The following is a 17,682-nucleotide window of genomic DNA, read 5'->3' on the forward strand; positions in this document are numbered from 1 at the left end:
TGGATGGCGGGGGTGCGAATGACTTGATCCCCTCATATGTAGCTACTATTAATACATTAAACCGGCTACTTGGGATTGTATCCCTGCTGACTCAAACCACTTAACTGAGGGTAACGTCACCTTCAAAAGAGGGGCCTACCACTTTTCGCATTAATAACTTAATTAATTATCTTTCAATATTCCGACCCTTTGGGATTGTATTCTTGCTGACTCAAACCACTAGGTTGAGGGTAACATCACCTTCAAAAGAGGGGCCTACTACTATAACTAAGGAAAGTGCAAAAGTGCAGAAATCATCAATGGATACATTAAAGGCGAGTCGGATCCAAGTGATTCATCTTGTCTATCTGTTTTATGTTTATTTTTATTTCAGCATTTTTAGTTTTTTATTTTTCATGTTTAAAACTTTTTCTCAAAAATTTTAGTTTGATTATACGTTGACGATAAACCGGTACTAAAAGCTCTTGTGTCCTTGAACGACCTCGGTATCTTACCAACGCTATACTACGCTCACGATGGGTGCACTTGCACATGTGTATGTTTAGTGTTAGTAGAATATCGTGTTTTATAAATTTAAAGCTTGACTAATGTGTAAAATGGGCTTAAAATATTAAGAAAAACATAATACACTCAACACGCATCAACCCCACTCCGATTTTTTATTAAACTTAGGTCAAATAATAGAGAAAAATACGCTTATCCCAACGGTAATAGGCATTTTCTTGGAAGAGCAAACTAAGTGTTTTTTTTTTTCAAATGACATTAACCCAAATATCATACCACATGGGCCTTTTTCGTCAAAAGCCTAAACTTGTTTTTTTTTGAACGGTAGATCAACTGGATTTTCCAGCTTACTCCAGAGGGCCAACATATGCTGTTTAAACCCCTCACCCCAAATTCGAATCCCTCCCAGAGGTGTTATCCCATATTTACATAATTTGCACTTAGTAGGAATCGAACCTGAGACCTCCCCAGGAGGAAACCACTTAGTGGAAAACCCCCTGACCAACTGGGCTATACGATATTGGCATCAAAAGCCTAAACTGTTAATTGATTAAGAATAACTTGCCTCCCAAGCTGTAACATGGTGCATGGCAACAATCATTTCCTTAAACTAGGTTATCACCCGGGTGGTAACCCGGATAGGAAAATTTAAATTACATTAATCATAAGTGTATCAATAAAAGTAATACAAATAAAGTGACATGACATAAATTAGTAACAAAGTGGATTGCATCATTAGGTATTAGGTATCAAGTTTTCTTTATAAACCGTGTACAAAAATATCAAGAAAAAGACAAATAATGTTACATTTATAATAAAACCTCCTAAATATTTGTATTATAAAAAGTAGACTGCTCTTGTAAAAATATGGTTTTTAATCATGTTGAACCCATTACTTATATAAATTCTTTCAAAGCGTTGGAGGTCGGGACTACTCTTGTAAAAATATGGTTTTTAATCATGTTGAACCCATTACTTATATAAATTCTTACAAAGCGTTGGAGGCCGGGTTCTATGAATGCCTTATACATTGGATAAAGCTACATATGAAAGTGTTTACATATATATATATATATATATATATATATATATATATATATATATAATTTGTAAAACTATATAGAATTTAGAACAAACCGTTTCATAAATCTGGTATTTGATTTTTTTTGGGCTCTTGTCCAACCTGGTGTATTTAACACGATCAAAATGAATAGCTCTTATTTTATTAGTTATTAATCATGTATATTTTTTAAGTATAATGGCTTTTTTTTAAAAAAAATTGTGAGGACATTCTCAATTCCGAAGGGAGAACCCAAAAATTCAAATATACCAAAAGACTAATTCTCATATCAAAGTAAGGCTCTATTCTCCAAATACGAACGCTTAAAACTTCAAGAAAAATCTTTGTCACCAAGATTGTCTATGTTCAACCTACGCTTTGAAGAAGAGCAAGACAATGAGGCATTAACATCGTACACTTCATAAACACTGCGTTTGCCATTATCGTTGTTCTGTACATCCTCAACAATCTTTGACTCGTTGTTAGTTGTGTTATCCGGGATACTTGACTTAACTTCAAAGTCATATTTCCCAATCAGTTCATGAGGCCAAAATTGTTCCAAATCCGTATTTGTAATACAAAAGCCTTCGTCTCGGAGAAGTTCCTTAATCCATAAATGACAAAAATATGAAGTTAATAAGAAAAATGTTGGTCAAATAGTTTTTTAAATAAACTGTACAGTTTTTACTTAGATTAGTGGGCTCATGTCAATGTATGTTCGTTTAACGGATGTTCACATAATTTAATAGCAAAAGACGAAATAACTCACGATTTCTCATCATCAAACTGCATATATATCATGCCTTCAATTAAAATTCTTAATTCAACATACTCACTTCTCTAAATCTTTCTTAATCAAAACTATAGTTCTTTAATTCAAACTCACAATCAGTGGCGAAGCTTGAAAATTTTCACCAGGAGGTCGGAAAGGTCGGAAGTCACGGGACCTTAAAATTCTATATAAGTAAAAAATTTATAAAACCGGGGGTCGAAAACGTATATACCTAAAAAATTCTATACGAAACGTACATACATAACACTACTGAGCGAAAAGTTCAGGGGGTCCGCCCCCCCCCCGGCCCCTTGGCCCCTTGAAAGCTACGCCCCTACTCACAATAAAGCAAAGTTAAGCATTACTATGTACAAAGTCAAATTATTAAGCCAAAGCTAAAATCACTGGTGCATAAGGTTAAAAAGTCAAAATAAAAGAGAATAATAAAGTCAAAGCAACAGTACAAAGAGACTCAACTCAAGAAGGCATAAGCTTATAAGCATGGGTAAAACAATCAGAAGGCATGCATTTATGTTAGTATCAGTTCAGGAACAGTACAGAGAGACTCAACTATGAACCTTAAACGTAGCAAACGCGAGATACTTTAAACTTTAACTAAATCAATCATCCTAAGGCCATGACGTCTTCAACGCTAATGATTCTATGACAAATAGATAGGAGCATTCGTTGTTGTGTCCATGTGATGTCCATTTTCTTATAAACCTTACTTCAATTGGTTTGGTTGAATCTCCTAGTGTAATGGCAGAAAAGCTTCTAGACGCCATGGTTGTCTTCTTGATGTCAAATACATAAACTGTTACATACATTTACATTAAGAAAAAGAGAACATTACTTCCATAGTTTAAATTATCTTTGTCTGGTAGTGTTGGTGCATGAATGTCTAAAGCCTGCGTCTTAGTCTTAGTCAAGCTTGTTGTCACACCCCCAAAATCCACCTGCGGATAACACCCGCTTCGAGGGCATGACTGACCAGGATCCAGCCACCAATTATACTGAGCATTTAATTAATAGTAGAAATATTTAATATCCGAAGTAATTAACAACATTAGAGTTTAGATTCGGTAATTGGTTTAACAAAACAGCGGAAGCATAAACCAAAACAGTTTTAAAGACAGTTCATTGATCAAAACAGTTATCCCAACACACGGGTTTGACGAACACTACACATCCCCAAGCAGCAGCTCCTGAATCATTGGTTACCTGCAAAGCATGCAGTAAGGGGTCAACAATAATGCTGAGTGAGTTCACTAGTTGTCCAGTTTTAATTACCAAAAACTTGTTTCACCGGTTAATTTACCCGTTTATACATGCCCTGGGGAGCTACCCCAAAAGTTAGCGACTAAACTGTTTTTCCAATACCGAACACTAGTAACCGTTGCGTATCCGCAGGATGCCCCGTTGTCAATGTTCTATCATCATTGACGGATTTCTGAGTTCATTAGTTCACGCCCGTCCCAAACCAGGGCACGGTGTGAGGCTGGTAAACACCTAAATAGCGCTATCAACTAATAACCCGCTCGCCTAACCCGGCGACTAATCGGTATTTGTAGTAGGGACTTGAGTGATAGAGTTTCGTTTAGTGCCGTTAGTTGCAATCCGTATAAACAGTAATTAACCAAAAGGTTTCCCAATACCCGGGAAGGAAAAGTAAGTTTTGTTCCCAATAACCAGGGAAAGTATGTAAATGGTATCCCCCTTTTACCAGGGGATAGGATTGTCCAAAAGGTTTCCCAATACCAGGGAAGGAAAAGTAAGTTTTGTTCCCATAACTAGGGAAGGTATGTAAATGGTATCCCCTTTTACCAGGGGATAGAGTTGTTAGTCTCGTGTCCCAAACCACCGGGACGCATGCTTTTAAGTTGTGAACTCACCTTGGGTTGCTCGGTAGGTTTAGGTTACTTGTCAATCACGTTGGTCACCACGTCCTAACATGGTTACTGGTATAGGTCAGGTTCGGTATACAAGCATTCACGTAAAACACATACTTGGCACGTAACACACATATAAATAAACAGTCGTTGGGTTATTGGGCCGGCCTAAACAATTAAGCAGTCACAGCAACACATAATCCAGTCAACAGATAGCCCAAGTTATACACATATGGGCCCAATAACCAAAATGAACAGCCCACTCGCAACCGCCCGGTTGCGAGTCATGGTCTCGACTCGCATACATTTATATATAATACGTACATTCAACACACAATAAGCAAATAAAGATCACGTTTTCATTTAATAATAATTACATACACAAAATATTACCAGGTGTTCGTTCGGAAAAACCTCGAGTGTCACATTATCCCCAAGTTTTAAGAACTTTCGTCCCGAAAGTTGAAGCAGCCACTGCCAAGCTAGCGTGTTTTAACGGGGTGTCACATCATCCCCCCGTTAGTTTGGAATTTCGTCCCGAAATTCGGTTGTAGCTTCAGTGCTGGGGTTTTCGTTTGGGAATAACTGGGGATACTTGGACTTCATCTGGTCCTCCCGCTCCCAGGTAAACTCTGGGCCGCGACGTGAGTTCCAACGAACTCGAACAAAAGGTATTCTAGTGCTCTTGAGGACCTTAACATCCCGGTCCGTGATTTCGACAGGTTCTTCGACGAATTTCAACTGTTCGTCGATCGTGAGTTCCTTCAGAGGAACTACGTGCGTCTCATCTGACAGACACTTCTTCAGATTCGACACATGGAAAACGTTGCGAACTGCACCGAGTTCTGCTGGTAAGTTCAGTCTGTAGGCCACCTTGCCTATTTTCTCAAGGATTTCGAAAGGTCCAACGTACCGTGGGTTGAGTTTGCCTCGTTTACCAAAACGAACCACACCCTTCCAGGGTGAAACTTTGAGTGATACCCGCTCCCCAACCTGGAGCTCAAGTGGTTTCCTGCCCTTATCGGCGTAGGCCTTCTGACGGTCACGAGCGGCCGCCATGCGTTGTCGTATTTGAGCAATCCGCTCAGTAGTGTCTACCACATGTTCTGGACCAGTGATTTGACCATCCCCCACCTCTGCCCAACAAAGAGGTGACCGGCATTTACGTCCGTACAATGCCTCAAACGGAGCAGCTTTAATGCTGGTGTGGTAGCTGTTATTATACGAGAATTCCACGAGTGGCAGATGCCTTTCCCAGCTGTTGCCAAAGTCGTTTACACAAGCGCGAAGCATGTCTTTTAATGTTTGCATAGTGCGTTCGGACTGCCCGTCCGTCTGTGGGTGATACGCTGTGCTCATATCTAAACGTGAGCCAAAAGACTTGTGCATTGCTTGCCACAGTTCCGAAGTAAAACGTGCATCTCGATCAGAGATGATAGAGGTGGGCACCCCGTGCCTCAAAACAACTTCCTTGAGGTATATCTTCGCCAGAGTGGAGAATTTTATCTGTTGTCTTTGATTGCCAAGAAGTGTGCGGATTTCGTGAGTCGCTCCACGATCACCCAGATAGTATCGTTTCCGCGCTGTGATCTAAGTAGGCCAGTAACGAAATCCATGGAAATTTGCTCCCATTTCCATTGTGATATCTCTGGTTGTTGGAGTAGGCCTGAGGGTTTCTGATATTCCGTCTTAACTCGCGTACAAGTCAAACACTTGCTGACGTAAGTTTCTATGTGGGCCTTCATGCTAGGCCACCAATACGTAGTCTTAATATCGTGGTACATCTTTTCCGAACCAGGGTGTACTGAGTAGCGAGATTTGTGCGCTTCATCCATCGCAAGTTCTCGTAAGTCGCCATAGAGTGGGACCTAAATGCGTCCTGTTACATAATAAGCACCGTCTTCCTTCTGTTCTAAGCGTTGCCTTGACCCGCGTAGGGCTTCAGCTCTAACGTTCTCTGGTTTCAGTGCTTCTATCTGAGCAGCTCGTATTTGCGAAGGTAGACTAGAATGGATCGTGAGTTGTAAAGCTCTTACGCGCTTAGGCGTAGTGTCCTTCCGACTGAGGACGTCTGCCACTACATTGGCCTTGCCCGGGTGATACCTGATAGAGCACTCGTAATCATTCAGCAGTCCGACCCATCGTCGCTGTCGCATATTCGGTTCCTTCTGCTTGAATATGTGTTCTAAACTTCTGTGGTCGGTGTAGATGGCGCACTTGGTTCCGTATAGGTAATGCCGTCATAACTTAAGTGCGAAGATCACTGCTCCCCGTTCCAAATCAAGCGTTGTGTAGTTCCTTTCGTGCGTCCTAAGTTGTCGAGAGGCGTAAGCAATAACCTTCTCGTGTTGCATCCGTGTGTACTGGGACCCTGATTCGAAGCATCATGGTATACCGCTAGATCACCCGTACCCTAGGGTGAAGATGATGCTCAGTGCATTACAAAGTTGGGATTCGAAAGCTGAAAAGACGTCCTCCTGTTTTGGTCTTTCACGAACACAACACCCTGCTGTGCCAACGAGACTTAAGCTGTGCGACCTTCGAAAATCTTGTGATTAAGCTGCGATAGTATCTAGTGGGACCAAGAAACTCCTGTATCCTCGAAGGGATCTTTGATGTTGATCAGTTCCTAACCAAATGGATCTTAGCGAGATCCATGTGTATTCCCACTTCGTTGTTTGATAAAAAGAAAATGTGTACTTCCCGAATCCTGAAGTCATACTTAGGTAGACTTCGCACGTAGACGCTCCTCCCCTAGAAGCTCTACAATGGAATACAAGGGTTGTTCAAGGTGCCCCTTTCTCCTAGAAGTGATTCAAAACGTACTAGATAAACACAGTTGCAGTGTGATCCATAAGCAGCCGGTGGGTTGTTCACCCCAAAAGGTCATGGAATAATTCATCTGGTGTCTCCTGGAAATGGCCTTATTGCGTTCACTATGCCGTTTTAGGAACATCCTCCCTTTGGACTTCCATCTGATGTTAGTTCGTTCGCTACTCATTCTTCACATAGGAGCATGACCCATGTAACTGGCCAACAGGTTGTCAATACAGGATCGAGTCAAACGGTTTTGGGCTGTCACCTTGATGAGCTCTTAATAGTCAGTATACACACGAAAAGGCTCATCTTCCCTAGGATAAGTGGGGCTCCCCCAAAGCGAAGAACTAGACCCTACAAAACTCCTGTCCAACGGTTCCTATAGTTGCTTTGATAGATCTTGCGACCTTCCTGGCGCAAAATGGTAAAAGTACAAGTAATCAGGGCTGCCTCAGACGTGAGATCAAACTGAGATTCCGCCTAACAAATTTTCGGAAGAAAAACTGAATGTTCCTCGGATAGCACGCCGAGAGAAACAACGAACAACTGGTGGATCCTCGTTCCACTTTTCCTTAGCCTTAACATCCGTAGCGGTTGCTAACACAGCGGAGTAATCCCTCTGTAGACACTTCTGGCCTTCACAGCTGGAATGGCGCTAACTATTGAACTACTCTGATGCTTTAGAATAAATGCCGATCCTCCACACAAAGTTTTCTCCTCACTGGGTATATTCGCGTGATTCCTGGGTAACCAATTCACACTAACTACTGCGTTGTAACCACCGAGTGTGGTAGAAGGAAGGTCGACATTGGACACTCGTCCCACAAGGTCGTGTTTACATCCTAACGAACTTTTGAGATTCTACTTGACTTGCCATCAGTCGATTCCGCATCTGGTTCGGTTTTAAGAAGTATCAGGGTCAAGCAGAATAGAGATGAAGCAAACAACTACCCATACAAGCTACCATGTTGCTACTATGCCTGGCGTCGCCTGCGTCAACCCTAAATGCCCTTCCATGAGCATCATTTCCAATGTTGTTGACCTTGATGTTGTCGCGACTGTTGTTTCTAATGTTGCTTGAAATGGTGCGCTACGATCCTTCACTGACAAGTCCATCTCGTCACGTTTCCGTGCCGCGTCCCAAGGTGTACTTATTGAGCTGGCCGTTACGCGTTTCCGCACCATTGTCAATTGTCATCGCTTATGGCCCGACTGATTCGTAAGAGCTGGCTCCTATGAGCCGCTGACTAGGGTTAAGGGTTCGATTGGAGTCAATTCGCTGATGCTCGTTGTCGGTGACTAGGGTCGTTCAAATGCTGAAGCCAGTAAGGTACTACGTCTATCCTCTTGACTGATTAATACACGGTATGTTGAGATAGTGTTGCAGGAGTGATCGCACTTCGGGATTTAAGACGTCAACACGTTAAGTTCCAGCAAGCGAAGAGAGGTGAGAAGGATATAGACCAATCATTGTTGTTTCAACATCCATCCCGGGGATGTTCGTACAAGCACCTAATGTTCTACACAGTTCGCTAGGCGTTCATATGGGTGTTCAGGTAATACTCGATAGCATCGAGGTTCGAAAGGGGTGCAGTGAGAAGTGAAAAGATCGTGTTCGAGTAGGAGACAATCACTGCTACGGCTCCTATGGACTGTTGTGTTTCTCATCATACAAATAACGAAATGGAACCCCTTTTTCACTTGTTAAGCCTCACTGGGACTCACATCCACCCCACTATATTATTATGTGTGCACCCACAATAATATTGTGATTTGCATGTTCATCTCAGCTCCTCTTAACTCATGTCAAATGGTTCCCCACACTCGAGTAGATTTCAAAGAGTATCAAGTAGTGTAAGTCATGGAGGTTTAGGGAATTACCACCCTATTAATCACATGATACGAGAATGTGTACATGAATTCATATTGGTGTGCTAACGTGCAATCACATGCAATATCGTATGTGGGCGTTCACTAGTTAGGCATACTAGTACGTATAGCGAAACAGGAAACATAAAGTAAGCAAACAAGTAAACACTGGTCCGAGCTATGAGGTCAAAAGTGTTGAGCCTTGTACTTGGAGTGTAGTGTCGTCACGAGTCACGGGTTATAGTCTGGTTTTCTCCAAAAAGATTTTCCCCTTTTTAAAACCAAGTTCACTATAACCAATGGCTCTGATACCAATCTGTCACACCCCCAAAATCCACCTGCGGATAACACCCGCTTCGAGGGCATGACTGACCAGGATCCAGCCACCAATTATACTGAGCATTTAATTAATAGTAGAAATATTTAATATCCGAAGTAATTAACAACATTAGAGTTTAGATTCGGTAATTGGTTTAACAAAACAGCGGAAGCATAAACCAAAACAGTTTTAAAGACAGTTCATTGATCAAAACAGTTATCCCAACACACGGGTTTGACGAACACTACACATCCCCAAGCAGCAGCTCCTGAATCATTGGTTACCTGCAAAGCATGCAGTAAGGGGTCAACAATAATGCTGAGTGAGTTCACTAGTTGTCCAGTTTTAATTACCAAAAACTTGTTTCACCGGTTAATTTACCCGTTTATACATGCCCTGGGGAGCTACCCCAAAAGTTAGCGACTAAACTGTTTTTCCAATACCGAACACTAGTAACCGTTGCGTATCCGCAGGATGCCCCGTTGTCAATGTTCTATCATCATTGACGGATTTCTGAGTTCATTAGTTCACGCCCGTCCCAAACCAGGGCACGGTGTGAGGCTGGTAAACACCTAAATAGCGCTATCAACTAATAACCCGCTCGCCTAACCCGGCGACTAATCGGTATTTGTAGTAGGGACTTGAGTGATAGAGTTTCGTTTAGTGCCGTTAGTTGCAATCCGTATAAACAGTAATTAACCAAAAGGTTTCCCAATACCCGGGAAGGAAAAGTAAGTTTTGTTCCCAATAACCAGGGAAAGTATGTAAATGGTATCCCCCTTTTACCAGGGGATAGGATTGTCCAAAAGGTTTCCCAATACCAGGGAAGGAAAAGTAAGTTTTGTTCCCATAACTAGGGAAGGTATGTAAATGGTATCCCCTTTTACCAGGGGATAGAGTTGTTAGTCTCGTGTCCCAAACCACCGGGACGCATGCTTTTAAGTTGTGAACTCACCTTGGGTTGCTCGGTAGGTTTAGGTTACTTGTCAATCACGTTGGTCACCACGTCCTAACATGGTTACTGGTATAGGTCAGGTTCGGTATACAAGCATTCACGTAAAACACATACTTGGCACGTAACACACATATAAATAAACAGTCGTTGGGTTATTGGGCCGGCCTAAACAATTAAGCAGTCACAGCAACACATAATCCAGTCAACAGATAGCCCAAGTTATACACATATGGGCCCAATAACCAAAATGAACAGCCCACTCGCAACCGCCCGGTTGCGAGTCATGGTCTCGACTCGCATACATTTATATATAATACGTACATTCAACACACAATAAGCAAATAAAGATCACGTTTTCATTTAATAATAATTACATACACAAAATATTACCAGGTGTTCGTTCGGAAAAACCTCGAGTGTCACATTATCCCCAAGTTTTAAGAACTTTCGTCCCGAAAGTTGAAGCAGCCACTGCCAAGCTAGCGTGTTTTAACGGGGTGTCACACTTGTATAGGGTCTAGGGGTCATATATGTCAAGATTGTATAGTGTAGGGGTTGAAATTGTAACCTTATGCTTTAATGTTCTAATTCCGCTCCTAATGACATTGTGTCATTTGGAGCGAAATCACAAAGTTCTGATTCCGCCCGAAATGACACAACGTCATTTGGAGCGGAATTAGCCCCCTATATATAGTCAAAGTGTTTTCTCATTTTGTATCTGAATGTCGATCGTGTAGCCGAACTGCTGCCGAATTCTTTTGAGAAGTATTAATGAGAAAACGTGTTTAAAGTAATCTGCATTCTGTTTCTACTCCATTCTACTTTGATTCACGCTGTTTGTGTATTCCCGCTGCATAAACAGTGGTGTTTAGCTCAGATTGACTCATTTGATCGTCAATAACGATCCTACAATTGGTATCAGAGCCAGTTATGAGCTAGAATACCAGAATCAAAGCTTTTTTACTACACTTTTTGAGTTTCTGGACATTGCCACGGACAAAATGGACTGAAATTTGGACATATTGTGTAAAATTGACAATTAACAAACCCTTGAGAGTTTCAGATCAAAATACGGCTTAAAATTGGTAAAAAATGTCTCGAAACCTGATTCCGCTCGAGGGTGTTTTTGGTTGATTTCGCTCCAAAAGTTCTAATTCCGCTCGAGCAGTAGATGCGGAATCAGTGATTCCGCTCATGTATTCTGATTCCGCTCGAGATTCAATCACTGATTTCGCTCCAAAGGTGATTCCGCTTAGAATTACCTGTTGATTTCGCTCCAAAGTTTTCAAGTTCTGATTTCGCTCGAGATAACATTCTGATTTCGCTCCAAAAATCACTTTCTGATTTCGCTCCAGAGAGTAACTTTTGATTTCGCTCCAAAACTTAAAATTGTGATTTCGCTCTAAAATTCATTCTAAGTGTAAAAACATGGTTTGAGCATTAAGTCCGTTTCGTTCGTGATATCGTGTTGGGAATTCAGTCTGTGTAGAAAGTATTTCAGTAAAAGTAATCTGTTTTTCAAAAGGTTAAAAATTTTCAGAATTTGTCACTTAAAATGGAAAATCAAGATTTTTACAACCTTTTCGCGAGTAGTGGCATGACGGCAACACAAAGTCCGGCAAGCATAGTTCAAAATGTCAACATGGAGAACGAGCTAGGAACAATGCAAAAACCACCAAAGCTTATGAACTTAGACGAGTATGCCGGATGGTCGGGTTGTTTCAAGAATTGGGTCCAAGCCAACCATTTTGAGTGTTGGATGAAGATAGAGAAAAGATATGTTCCACCTGTTGATGGAATGGGCTTAGAGAAAGGCATTGGAAGTTTGACTGAAACCGAACAGAATGATTTTAAGGCGGAGAAGAAGATGGTCAGTATTCTTCAACAGGCCATAAAAGAAGATATTCTTGTGCTGTTACAACATGATGACAACTCGCAATCGATGTGGCAAGCATTAAAGTTGAAGTTCCAAGGCAGCGTCTCTATGATCAAAAGCAAGAAAGCCTTGATCAAGAAAGAGTTCGACATCTTTACCGGGATAAAGGGTGAAACATCGAAGTAGTTGATTGAACGTTATTGCCATCTTGTGGTAGAGATGAAAAGTTGGAGATTACAAAGACAAACGAAGAGTGGATCGACAAGTTGTCCGACACATTACCTTATGATGAATGGGGGACATACTTGATGATGTTGAAGAATAACTCAGATTTCGTGAATTTGAATCTCAGTTCATTCATCGAGAAGATAGAGGCTCATGAATTGGAGTTGTTGAAGATAAAGAAGATGAATTCAGCAAATGTGCAACAAGACGTATCTCTTTACTACAAAGGAAGCACTCCTGTTGCAACAAATCAAAGTCCGAAGATACAGACGGGTTTTAGTGCTGATACAAATTCAAGTGCTTCTACAAACACTCCACAATCAAACACGCCCTCACCGTTCGTAAACTATGATCCAAACTTTAAAGTTCAAGAGCAGCCTTTACCTCAAAGCTCTACAAGTTCCAACAATCAGGCTTACGTTTCTGGGGTGCAGTGTAACATCGCGGTGAATATTAAGAATGGAAATGAAATTACTGAAACAGCCGCGAAACAACACATTGCTTTACTGGCTTCCGTTATAGAGGCATATGAAGGTTTAGTGGTGGGAAGGATCGGTAATCCCGATATGACAAAAGAGGATTACGACCAGATCGACCCCGAGGAGCTTGAATTGATTGATATAAAATGGTGCATGCCAAGTTTGGTTTGAAGGGCACAACACTTTATGGAGATCACAGGCAGAAACAGTCTCTCAGGTCCTGATCAGAAGCTAGGGTTCGACAAATCAAAGGTTACCTGTTTCAAGTGTAAGGAACGTGGTCATTTCAAGAGAGAATGCCCGAACCGTGAAGTGAACAACCATCAGAACCCTTTCACAAATGATTATTACAGGCAGGCGATCTATCATCGACCTAACCAACAACCTGCTGTTTAGAGGCCGCAAATCGAAAACAAACTGGAGAAGGCTCTTATCGTGAATCAAGATGATGAAAGAGTAGCTGAAGGTTTCACTTGGGATAAATACATCCCTGGAAGCAATGGGCAGGCCATGATGGCAGAAATTGTTGAAGTACCGGAGATGGTGACTGAGCCAGAAATGGTTGTTGAGGATGTTCCTGTTGAGAATGTGGTTGACATTGAAGAAATTGTTGCAGAAGTTTACTATTACCAGTCAGAACAGGAGGTATTGGCAAGTTCTATGAAATCAATAATGCCTCCTAAAGTGTTTGAATCTTTTTCAGGTTATTTTGAAGAACCGACGACTGGATCGTGTCCAAGATACGAAGAAAAGAAAGAAGTTGTCGAGGAAATGATAGATGTGACAAAAGAGTTGACTGGAGAGACATTGAAAGATATCGCTGACAAAGCTCTCATGGGAAAGCTAAAAGAGGTAGACACAAAACTCGAGAAGTCAGAGTCTGTCAGTATCGTGTTAGTCAAACAGGAGTCAGATCAGAAATCTGGAGTTCAGGAAGTCAAAGTGTCTGAGTCTGAATTGAAAAATGTCGGTAAACAAGATGTGAAAATTGTGTGTGATGAACAGGTTGTTGTTGAGAAAGTTGTTTCAATCCCTGAAACACCATGCCAGAAGTGTTTACAACCGTGCATGGAATGTCTTGAGAAAGACACTAAGTATCAGGAATTGAAACATCATGCTGATATGCTTAAATTTGACCTTGGACAAGTCAAAGAGGCTTATGATACTCTTGCCAGGTCAATTAAAATGATCCGAAAAGAGAGTGTTGAAAATGACAAAGCAACAAAATTGGCTAAAGCAACACTTTTTGATAAACAAGTTGAGGTTAACTTTCATCTTGACACGATCGCTTCACTAAAGAAAGAGCTTGAATTAGCTAAAATTGAAAATGAGAGGATTGATAAAAAAAATTGATGAGTTATGTGGCTTCATCTTATGTTCTTGAACAAATTGTCCCACAGCAGCCACATGCTGCACCAGTCTTTAAGAGCGTTCCACCCCCAATGTGGAATCATTATACGCAAAAGTATCCAGATGGGGTGGAAGGTGCTTTGAATCTCAAGTTGAGATCAATTGAGGATGATTTGCCTGAAAGCATTGATGTTACATTCTCTGCATCCGACACCGACAACGAATCACATGTCATTAAAACCGTTGTCGATCAGGTGTTAGATGAAGAGAGTGATAACTCTGAGAAGTCTCAATCTGAGAAAGCTATTAGTGAGTCTAAAGATGAGGGTAATTGCTTGGATCGGTTCATACCGAAATCGGACAAGAGTGCGAATGATGATCCGATTATGGTGGTATACACTATGATTGGAACAGACAAGCTTTACTCCGATTTCGAGTATCCTCTTCATAACGTGAAGTTTGAGAATGTTGAGAAAGTTTTTAAGTTGGTTGAAATGAACATTGATGAGGTTAACAACAAAGAATTCTTTTCAAAACCTAAAAAATCATTTGTTACATCACGTTCTACCAGTTCGGGAAAGAAAGAGTGGGAAGGTAAGGGTAATAACAAGAAAAACAATCTTAAAAACAAAGGGATTGGTTTTGAGAAGAAAACGGCTAAGCAGGTGGTTAAACCAAAAGAGAAAATGAATGATATCTTTGTTGCTGGACCGAGTGCAGATGATGAAAAGGACTACATCTTTAGTCAAAAGGTCATGGACGATTTCAATGCAGCGAAAAAGTTGAAAGAGGAGACAATCAAATCAACTTTTGTCGAATATGACAGAAGAGTCTGTTATCGTTGTAATGAAATCGGGCACATGGCAAAGCAATGCAAGAAAGTGTTTGAAAAACCTGTTCAAAAACCAATTGTTCAAAAACAAACTGTTCAAAAACTAACTGTTCAAAAACAAATTGTTCAAAAACCTCGACCAAAATCACCAATTGATACAAAAGGTAAAAAACCAATGGTTTCTCCGATTCGCATTCTAAAAAGAGGAGAATCTTTGAAGTCCGAGGATAAGCCAAAATCAACCTTCAAGATTGGTGAATCTTCCAAGTCTCACAAGACTTCAAAAATTTATCCTAAAACATAAATGTTTGAAAACCAATCATGGGTTGCGAAGTCGAAACCATCTGTCGAGGTCAAAAAGATGGAAAATGCTTTAAAAAATGAAACAGAGGTTTTAAAAGATGATGTTGTCGAGTTTGAAAATGAACTTGATAAATTTCTTGCTGAGTTTCCCCCGATTAACAACAGAGTAAAACCAGTTGTGAAAGATGATGTTCCTAATGTCACATTTAACTTTCCTAAGAATGATGAGAAGTGTGATGTAATGTTTGGCACTGTTTCTGAGGTCAAAAAGTCATGGGCGTCATTGTTTGAATAAATTGATTTGATGTTTGCAGGGGCTGCCCAGGTCTATCCTTTCGAAGTGGATCATGGACAGTGGTGCATCGAGACATATGACAGGGACGCTAGCGCTTCTTTACGACGTCAAATCAATAAATGGAAGTTATGTGGGCTTCGCAGGTGGGAGAATTGTTGGACAGGGAACGTTGACGAATGGTGTCATCTCATTCGAGAAAGTGAACTATATCGTAGAGTTGGAAAACAATTTACTTAGCATTTCACAAATATGTGATAAATCTTTCAGTGTACATTTCACAAAGAACGAGTGTGTGATTTTAAAACCAGGGTTTAAAATCCCTGATGAGATGGTGTTGTTGTGCGCTCCACGGGAGAACAACCTGTATATTCTTGATATGAGCGTTGCAACACCAACAACTCATCAAAAACAATGTTTTGTGTCAAAATCAAAGGCAATGGAAAAAGAAACAATTATGTGGCATCGAAAGATGGGCCACATTCATGTTCGTAAAATGAATTTTCTAGTACACAATGATTTGGTAGAAGGTGTAAACTTAAAGAATTTTCACTTGTCTGATGATTGTGTAGCTTGTAAAAAAGGGAAGCAGACTCGGAAGTCATACCCACCGAAGATACTTAATTCGATCAGGTTACCTCTTGAGAGATTACACATGGATCTCTTCGGGCCTGTCAATGTAAAAAGCATCAGTGGAGATTTGTACTGCTTGGTGGTGACTGATGACTTTACAAGATTCTCGTGGGTCGTGTTCTTAGAAAGAAAGGGTCAAACTTTTGAGTCGTTGATGGTGTTGTTCAAGAAGATGGAAACGGTGTATAAGCTGCCGATCCGAAGAATTCGTAGTGACAACGGAACGGAATTCAAAAACAACAAAATGTACGAGTTTTGCAATGAGAAGGGAATTCTTCATGAATTCAGTGCGCCATACACACCACAACAGAACGACGTGGCTGAACGAAAGAATCGGACCCTAATAGAGACAGCTCGAACAATGTTAGCCGATTCCAAACTACCGATCTTCTTCTGGAGCGAAGCAGTATCAGCAGCCTGTTATACTTTGAATCGCGTTCTCACCGTCAAAAAGTACAAAAAGACATGCTTTGAGCTGCTGCACCGATATAAGCTGAATCTTGAATTTCTGGAGCCATTTGGGTCTCTGTGTACGTTTATTGATGAGAATGGAAAATTTGGTGCTAAATCAAATGAGGGTTTCTTTGTAGGTTACGCAAGCCCATTGAAGAGGTTGTTCGTACCGTGCCTGGGGAAAGTGATACAAGTTCAGCATGTGGATTGTCAGAAGCACACTCCATCACCACAACTTCCCGGACAAAGATTCCTGTTCGACTATGACAAGCTCTGGGAGTCGTTTCATCTACCGGTTCCGCCAAGTGACGAGGAACTAGCACTTCTGTACCAGTATCAGCAATCTATGTCACAAGAGCAAGTGCCTAGACCGCTAGTGGTTTCTCAACCCACCGAGGGTATTCACAATGATGAAGCCAGACCAAGTGGAACAGCTCACGAACCACCAGAGGAACCAGCTCCAACATTTGACGATTCTGACGACTCGGAGGCGGAACCCGCTCCAACCTTTGATGCGGAACCAAATGATACTTCGACGGAATCTGAGGATCAAACCGTTGATCTTGATATATCGAACTTGCAATCGGAAGTGAATGTGCCTGACACCATGATGCCTCGGACTTTGTCTTACCATCCGTCAGAGCAAATAATTGGTGACCTGCAAAGTGGTGTCAAAACCCAAGACCAAATAAACCGAGCTCTTACATGTTTTTATTCTTCTGTTGCTCATCTGCAAGAAGAATTCTCATTAAAGTGTTTTATTTCGCAGATCAAGCCCAGAACTTACAAAGAGGCGTTGACTGAGGATAGCTGGGTAAATGCGATGCAGGAGGAGCCGTTACAGTTTGAAAAGCTAGGTGTTTGGAGACTAGTTGATCTGCCACAGAATCAGAAGTTGATAAAAACAAAGTGGGTTTTCAAGTGCAAAAGGGATGACAGAGGAATCGTGGTGAGAAACAAAGCACGACTGGTGGTACAAGGCTTTAGTCAGCAAGAAGGCATCGACTACGATGAAGTTTACGCGCCTGTTGCACGACTAGAGGCAATTCGGATC

Source organism: Helianthus annuus, chromosome 17, assembly GCF_002127325.2.
Source record: "Helianthus annuus cultivar XRQ/B chromosome 17, HanXRQr2.0-SUNRISE, whole genome shotgun sequence".
Classification (NCBI taxonomy): domain Eukaryota; kingdom Viridiplantae; phylum Streptophyta; class Magnoliopsida; order Asterales; family Asteraceae; genus Helianthus; species Helianthus annuus.